Source organism: Amphibalanus amphitrite, unplaced genomic scaffold, assembly GCF_019059575.1.
Source record: "Amphibalanus amphitrite isolate SeventyFive unplaced genomic scaffold, NRLGWU_Aamphi_draft 000436F_arrow, whole genome shotgun sequence".
Lineage (NCBI taxonomy): Eukaryota > Metazoa > Arthropoda > Thecostraca > Balanomorpha > Balanidae > Amphibalanus > Amphibalanus amphitrite.
The window spans coordinates 492,753-501,990 of record NW_024881930.1 but is presented as its reverse complement, the minus strand read 5'-3'; positions in this window follow the sequence as shown (position 1 = coordinate 501,990).

Genomic DNA, 9,238 nt, shown 5'->3' with positions numbered 1-9,238 from the left:
GTGCACATGTTTTCTTGGTGTCATTTCATGCGCCAATGTTTTTTCTATCCAATGGTGAAGACCACATGTCCTTAGCTACTTCTTGCTCCAAGCTATCGTCGTTTTCCTAAGAGACCACCCGAACCTGCGGCGCACCATGAAAAAGGAGTCTGGCAATGGCCGAAATCGCGCGCCAAGCGCCAGCGCGAGGTCATCAGAGCTTATTGGCTTATTGTTATGGCTACACAATGGACAATTTCTATATTTTCATCAAAACAATACACATTGGCACGATAAATGACAGCATACACTACTCCACATAACCGCCTTCAAGCATCACACACCATTCCATCCTCGTCTTGACCCACTCCTTGAACGCCGCCAGAAGACTGATCGGCGCTTTCTTTCTCAAACCGATGAAACCACCTATACATATCGTCTGTGGGGAGGCTGCGTCGCTCCATACACTTGAAAATAAATTTTCTGATATTGGTAGGCCTTTTCCCTACGACAAACTGAGCTCTAATGACCTTGCACTCGGCGCTGGCGCGCGGTTTTGGCCATTGCCAGGTGGTGCGCCACAGGTTCGGGAGGTCTCTTGGGAAAACGACGATAGCTTACAGCAAAAAGTAGCTAGGGACATGTGGTCTTCACCATTGGATAGAAAAAAGATCGGCGCATGAAATGACACCTAAATAATGTGTGCACGTGCAAACCCGTTTAATTGCTTAAGGCACTTCCATTACTTAATAGTCAACCCTAGTATTATACAACAATACCGAGAAGTTTCTGTGAATTTCAGTTTTTGTTTCGATTATTGATTCTCCAGACTCCAGCTATCTCTTCTCAGAAGCTGTTTAGCAGAAATGCGTTGAACGCTTTGTCTCATCTTCCATGATGTCATTCGATGCGGATCGGACGATGAAAACGGACGAATGAATCAGAACCCAATGAATCAGACGACATAAAAGGAAACCAGTTTCCCGATAACACTAAAAATGATCTCGAGGGGCCGAAGCCACCAGGGATGACCCTCTACCGCTCCGTCTGTTCCAGCTTCTGTATCGGCTGTGTGTGGGACCACATGTGCCGCAAGAGGTAGCGCTGATAAGCGGAGACCAGCGAGACAGCCACCACAGCGAGCGGTCAAGACGGCGTCGGGATGTCGAAAGGGCCGTGAACCTGATCGAAATCTCACACGGTCAACCCTGGTCGGTCACTGCCGGATTACGTCTCTCTGCGTTTTTCGTACATCACTATAAAATACAGATAAGTTTTGTGGGTGTTTATTTGTGAATCTATAAGCGATAAAAATGACGCGAAATGGGCGATTGGTTCAGACATTGACATTGACGGTGACTAGCGTGTATAATGTAGGTATGTACTCGTAATAAGTAGGTAAAACGCGTTGTGCAATGTTCGATATTTGCAGCTCTCACCACGAATCGTATTCACTATTCGCTCCGTACAAACTACACAGCACGTCCAAAAGCACCGAGCAGCGATCACTATATGCCTACTGAGTGAATGTCCATCAAGTTAGCGTCGTATTCGTATTCGTTTTCAGCGTCGAGTTCAAAACATCGCCAAACTATGCCAAACGATAGATCTTGACACGCTGATTCCAAAAATGTCACTCATTTTTTCCTAGGTCAAATATTTTGACCTCTAGGGGCAAAAAACCTCTCTGGCTATAAACAACAATAAGGTACTTCTTTATTTACCGTCTGATCGGGCTGAAACTTACACAAAACATGTGCCGCCACACAGGGATGCGTCACAATCAACAAAATCGCCGATCGAGGTCAAAGGTCAAGGTCATATTTGCGAAAAACCGTTATTTTTCGACGGGGTACCAAATAAAAACTTTATTTACCGTCCGATCGGGCTGAAACTTACACAAAACATGTGCCGCCACACAAGGATGCGTCACAATCAACAAAATCGCCGATCGAGGTCAAAGGTCAAGGTCATATTTGCGAAAAACCGTTATTTTTCGACGGGGTACAAAATAAAAACTTTATTTACCGTCCGATCGGGCTGAAACTTACACAAAACATGTGCCGCCACACAAGGATGCGTCACAATCAACAAAATCGCCGATCGAGGTCAAAGGTAAAGGTCATATTTGCGAAAAACCGTTATTTTTCGACGGGGTACCAAATAAAAACTTTATTTACCGTCCGATCGGGCTGAAACTTACACAAAACATGTGCCGCCACACAGGGATGCGTCACAATCAACAAAATCTCCGATCGAGGTCAAAGGTCAAGGTCATATTTGCGAAAAACCGTTATTTTTCGACGGGGTACCAAATAAAACTTTATTTACCGTCCGATCGGGCTGAAACTTACACAAAACATGTGCCGCCACACAGGGATGCGTCACAATCAACATAATCGCCGATCGAGGTCAAAAGTCAAGGTCATATTTGCGAAAAACCGTTATTTTTCGACGGGGTACCAAATAAAAACTTTATTTACCGTCCGATCGGGCTGATTGCTGAAACTTACACAAAACATGTGCCGCCACACAAGGATGCGTCACAATCAACAAAATCGCCGATCGAGGTCAAAGGTCAAGGTCATATTTGCGAAAAACCGTTATTTTTCGACGGGGTACCAAATAAAAACTTTATTTACCGTCCGATCGGGCTGAAACTTACACAAAACATGTGCCGCCACACAAGGATGCGTCACAATAAACAAAATCGCCGATCGAGGTCAAAGATCAAGGTCATATTTGCGAAAAACCGTTATTTTTCGACGGGGTACCAAATAAAAACTTTATTTACCGTCCGATCGGGCTGAAACTTACACAAAACATGTGCCGCCACACAGGGATGCGTCACAATCAACAAAATCGCCGATCGAGGTCAAAGGTCAAGGTCATATTTGCGAAAAACCGTTATTTTTCGACGGGGTACCAAATAAAAACTTTATTTACCGTCCGATCGGGCTGAAACTTACACAAAAGATGTGCCGCCACACAGGGATGCGTCACAATCAACAAAATCGCCGATCGAGGTCAAAGGTCAAGGTCATATTTGCGAAAAACCGTTATTTTTCGACGGGGTACCAAATAAAAACTTTATTTACCGTCCGATCGGGCTGAAACTTACACAAAACATGTGCCGCCACACAGGGATGCGTCACAATCAACAAAATCGCCGATCGAGGTCAAAGGTCAAGGTCATATTTGCGAAAAACCGTTATTTTTCGACGGGGTACCAAATAAAAACTTTATTTACCGTCCGATCGTGCTGAAACTTACACAAAACATGTGCCGCCACAAAAGGGATGCGTCACAATCAACGAAATCGCCGATCGAGGTCAAAGGTCAAGGTCATATTTGCGAAAAACCGTTATTTTTCGACGGGGTACCAAATAAAAACTTTATTTACCGTCCGATCGGGCTGAAACTTACACAAAACATGTGCCGCCACACAGGGATGCGTCACAATCAACATAATCGCCGATCGAGGTCAAAGGTCAAGGTCATATTTGCGAAAAACCGTTATTTTTCGACGGGGTACCAAATAAAAACTTTATTTACCGTCCGATCGGGCTGAAACTTACACAAAACATGTGCCGCCACACAGGATGCGTCACAATCAACAAATCGCCGATCGAGGTCAAAGGTCAAGGTCATATTTGCGAAAAACCGTTATTTTTCGACGGGGTACCAAATAAAAACTTTATTTACCGTCCGATCGGGCTGAAACTTACACAAAACATGTGCCGCCACACAAGGATGCGTCACAATCAACAAAATCGCCGATCGAGGTCAAAGGTCAAGGTCATATTTGCGAAAAACCGTTATTTTTCGACGGGGTACCAAATAAAAACTTTATTTACCGTCCGATCGGGCTGAAACTTACACAAAACATGTGCCGCCACACAGGGATGCGTCACAATCAACAAAATCGCCGATCGAGGTCAAAGGTCAAGGTCATATTTGCGAAAAACCGTTATTTTTCGACGGGGTACCAAATAAAAACTTTATTTACCGTCCGATCGGGCTGAAACTTACACAAAACATGTGCCGCCACACAGGGATGCGTCACAATCAACAAAATCGCCGATCGAGGTCAAAGGTCAAGGTCATATTTGCGAAAAACCGTTATTTTTCGACGGGGTACCAAATAAAAACTTTATTTACCGTCCGATCGGGCTGAAACTTACACAAAACATGTGCCGCCACACAGGGATGCGTCACAATCAACAAAATCGCCGATCGAGGTCAAAGGTCAAGGTCATATTTGCGAAAAACCGTTATTTTTCGACGGGGTACCAAATAAAAACTTTATTTACCGTCCGATCGGGCTGAAACTTACACAAAACATGTGCCGCCACACAGGGATGCGTCACAATCAACAAAATCGCCGATCGAGGTCAAAGGTCAAGGTCATATTTGCGAAAAACCGTTATTTTTCGACGGGGTACCAAATAAAAACTTTATTTACCGTCCGATCGGGCTGAAACTTACACAAAACATGTGCCGCCACACAGGGATGCGTCACAATCAACAAAATCGCCGATCGAGGTCAAAGGTCAAGGTCATATTTGCGAAAAACCGTTATTTTTCGACGGGGTACCAAATAAAAACTTTATTTACCGTCCGATCGGGCTGAAACTTACACAAAACATGTGCCGCCACACAGGGATGCGTCACAATCAACAAAATCGCCGATCGAGGTCAAAGGTCAAGGTCATATTTGCGAAAAACCGTTATTTTTCGACGGGGTACCAAATAAAAACTTTATTTACCGTCCGATCGGGCTGAAACTTACACAAAACATGTGCCGCCACACAGGGATGCGTCACAATCAACAAAATCGCCGATCGAGGTCAAAGGTCAAGGTCATATTTGCGAAAAACCGTTATTTTTCGACGGGGTACCAAATAAAAACTTTATTTACCGTCCGATCGGGCTGAAACTTACACAAAACATGTGCCGCCACACAGGGATGCGTCACAATCAACAAAATCGCCGATCGAGGTCAAAGGTCAAGGTCATATTTGCGAAAAAACCGTTATTTTTCGACGGGGTACCAAATAAAAACTTTATTTACCGTCCGATCGGGCTGAAACTTACACAAAACATGTGCCGCCACACAGGGATGCGTCACAATCAACAAAATCGCCGATCGAGGTCAAAGGTCAAGGTCATATTTGCGAAAAACCGTTATTTTTCGACGGGGTACCAAATAAAAACTTTATTTACCGTCCGATCGGGCTGAAACTTACACAAAACATGTGCCGCCACACAGGGATGCGTCACAATCAACAAAATCGCCGATCGAGGTCAAAGGTCAAGGTCATATTTGCGAAAAACCGTTATTTTTCGACGGGGTACCAAATAAAAACTTTATTTACCGTCCGATCGGGCTGAAACTTACACAAAACATGTGCCGCCACACAGGGATGCGTCACAATCAACAAAATCGCCGATCGAGGTCAAAGGTCAAGGTCATATTTGCGAAAAACCGTTATTTTTCGACGGGGTACCAAATAAAAACTTTATTTACCGTCCGATCGGGCTGAAACTTACACAAAACATGTGCCGCCACACAGGGATGCGTCACAATCAACAAAATCGCCGATCGAGGTCAAAGGTCAAGGTCATATTTGCGAAAAAACCGTTATTTTTCGACGGGGTACCAAATAAAAACTTTATTTACCGTCCGATCGGGCTGAAACTTACACAAAACATGTGCCGCCACACAGGGATGCGTCACAATCAACAAAATCGCCGATCGAGGTCAAAGGTCAAGGTCATATTTGCGAAAAACCGTTATTTTTCGACGGGGTACCAAATAAAAACTTTATTTACCGTCCGATCGGGCTGAAACTTACACAAAACATGTGCCGCCACACAGGGATGCGTCACAATCAACAAAATCGCCGATCGAGGTCAAAGGTCAAGGTCATATTTGCGAAAAACCGTTATTTTTCGACGGGGTACCAAATAAAAACTTTATTTACCGTCCGATCGGGCTGAAACTTACACAAAACATGTGCCGCCACACAGGGATGCGTCACAATCAACAAAATCGCCGATCGAGGTCAAAGGTCAAGGTCATATTTGCGAAAAACCGTTATTTTTCGACGGGGTACCAAATAAAAACTTTATTTACCGTCCGATCGGGCTGAAACTTACACAAAACATGTGCCGCCACACAGGGATGCGTCACAATCAACAAAATCGCCGATCGAGGTCAAAGGTCAAGGTCATATTTGCGAAAAACCGTTATTTTTCGACGGGGTACCAAATAAAAACTTTATTTACCGTCCGATCGGGCTGAAACTTACACAAAACATGTGCCGCCACACAGGGATGCGTCACAATCAACAAAATCGCCGATCGAGGTCAAAGGTCAAGGTCATATTTGCGAAAAACCGTTATTTTTCGACGGGGTACCAAATAAAAACTTTATTTACCGTCCGATCGGGCTGAAACTTACACAAAACATGTGCCGCCACACAGGGATGCGTCACAATCAACAAAATCGCCGATCGAGGTCAAAGGTCAAGGTCATATTTGCGAAAAACCGTTATTTTTCGACGGGGTACCAAATAAAAACTTTATTTACCGTCCGATCGGGCTGAAACTTACACAAAACATGTGCCGCCACACAGGGATGCGTCACAATCAACAAAATCGCCGATCGAGGTCAAAGGTCAAGGTCATATTTGCGAAAAACCGTTATTTTTCGACGGGGTACCAAATAAAAACTTTATTTACCGTCCGATCGGGCTGAAACTTACACAAAACATGTGCCGCCACACAGGGATGCGTCACAATCAACAAAATCGCCGATCGAGGTCAAAGGTCAAGGTCATATTTGCGAAAAACCGTTATTTTTCGACGGGGTACCAAATAAAAACTTTATTTACCGTCCGATCGGGCTGAAACTTACACAAAACATGTGCCGCCACACAGGGATGCGTCACAATCAACAAAATCGCCGATCGAGGTCAAAGGTCAAGGTCATATTTGCGAAAAACCGTTATTTTTCGACGGGGTACCAAATAAAAACTTTATTTACCGTCCGATCGGGCTGAAACTTACACAAAACATGTGCCGCCACACAGGGATGCGTCACAATCAACAAAATCGCCGATCGAGGTCAAAGGTCAAGGTCATATTTGCGAAAAAACCGTTATTTTTCGACGGGGTACCAAATAAAAACTTTATTTACCGTCCGATCGGGCTGAAACTTACACAAAACATGTGCCGCCACACAGGGATGCGTCACAATCAACAAAATCGCCGATCGAGGTCAAAGGTCAAGGTCATATTTGCGAAAAACCGTTATTTTTCGACGGGGTACCAAATAAAAACTTTATTTACCGTCCGATCGGGCTGAAACTTACACAAAACATGTGCCGCCACACAGGGATGCGTCACAATCAACAAAATCGCCGATCGAGGTCAAAGGTCAAGGTCATATTTGCGAAAAAACCGTTATTTTTCGACGGGGTACCAAATAAAAACTTTATTTACCGTCCGATCGGGCTGAAACTTACACAAAACATGTGCCGCCACACAAGGATGCGTCACAATCAACAAAATCGCCGATCGAGGTCAAAGGTCAAGGTCATATTTGCGAAAAACCGTTATTTTTCGACGGGGTACCAAATAAAAACTTTATTTACCGTCCGATCGGGCTGAAACTTACACAAAACATGTGCCGCCACACAGGGATGCGTCACAATCAACAAAATCGCCGATCGAGGTCAAAGGTCAAGGTCATATTTGCGAAAAACCGTTATTTTTCGACGGGGTACCAAATAAAAACTTTATTTACCGTCCGATCGGGCTGAAACTTACACAAAACATGTGCCGCCACACAGGGATGCGTCACAATCAACAAAATCGCCGATCGAGGTCAAAGGTCAAGGTCATATTTGCGAAAAACCGTTATTTTTCGACGGGGTACCAAATAAAAACTTTATTTACCGTCCGATCGGGCTGAAACTTACACAAAACATGTGCCGCCACACAGGGATGCGTCACAATCAACAAAATCGCCGATCGAGGTCAAAGGTCAAGGTCATATTTGCGAAAAAACCGTTATTTTTCGACGGGGTACCAAATAAAAACTTTATTTACCGTCCGATCGGGCTGAAACTTACACAAAACATGTGCCGCCACACAGGATGCGTCACAATCAACAAAATCGCCGATCGAGGTCAAAGGTCAAGGTCATATTTGCGAAAAAACCGTTATTTTTCGACGGGGTACCAAATAAAAACTTTATTTACCGTCCGATCGGGCTGAAACTTACACAAAACATGTGCCGCCACACAGGGATGCGTCACAATCAACAAAATCGCCGATCGAGGTCAAAGGTCAAGGTCATATTTGCGAAAAACCGTTATTTTTCGACGGGGTACCAAATAAAAACTTTATTTACCGTCCGATCGGGCTGAAACTTACACAAAACATGTGCCGCCACACAGGGATGCGTCACAATCAACAAAATCGCCGATCGAGGTCAAAGGTCAAGGTCATATTTGCGAAAAACCGTTATTTTTCGACGGGGTACCAAATAAAAACTTTATTTACCGTCCGATCGGGCTGAAACTTACACAAAACATGTGCCGCCACACAGGGATGCGTCACAATCAACAAAATCGCCGATCGAGGTCAAAGGTCAAGGTCATATTTGCGAAAAACCGTTATTTTTCGACGGGGTACCAAATAAAAACTTTATTTACCGTCCGATCGGGCTGAAACTTACACAAAACATGTGCCGCCACACAAGGATGCGTCACAATCAACAAAATCGCCGATCGAGGTCAAAGGTCAAGGTCATATTTGCGAAAAACCGTTATTTTTCGACGGGGTACCAAATAAAAACTTTATTTACCGTCCGATCGGGCTGAAACTTACACAAAACATGTGCCGCCACACAAGGATGCGTCACAATCAACAAAATCGCCGATCGAGGTCAAAGGTCAAGGTCATATTTGCGAAAAAACCGTTATTTTTCGACGGGGTACCAAATAAAAACTTTATTTACCGTCCGATCGGGCTGAAACTTACACAAAACATGTGCCGCCACACAGGGATGCGTCACAATCAACAAAATCGCCGATCGAGGTCAAAGGTCAAGGTCATATTTGCGAAAAACCGTTATTTTTCGACGGGGTACCAAATAAAACTTTATTTACCGTCCGATCGGGCTGAAACTTACACAAAACATGTGCCGCCACACAGGGATGCGTCACAATCAACAAAATCGCCGATC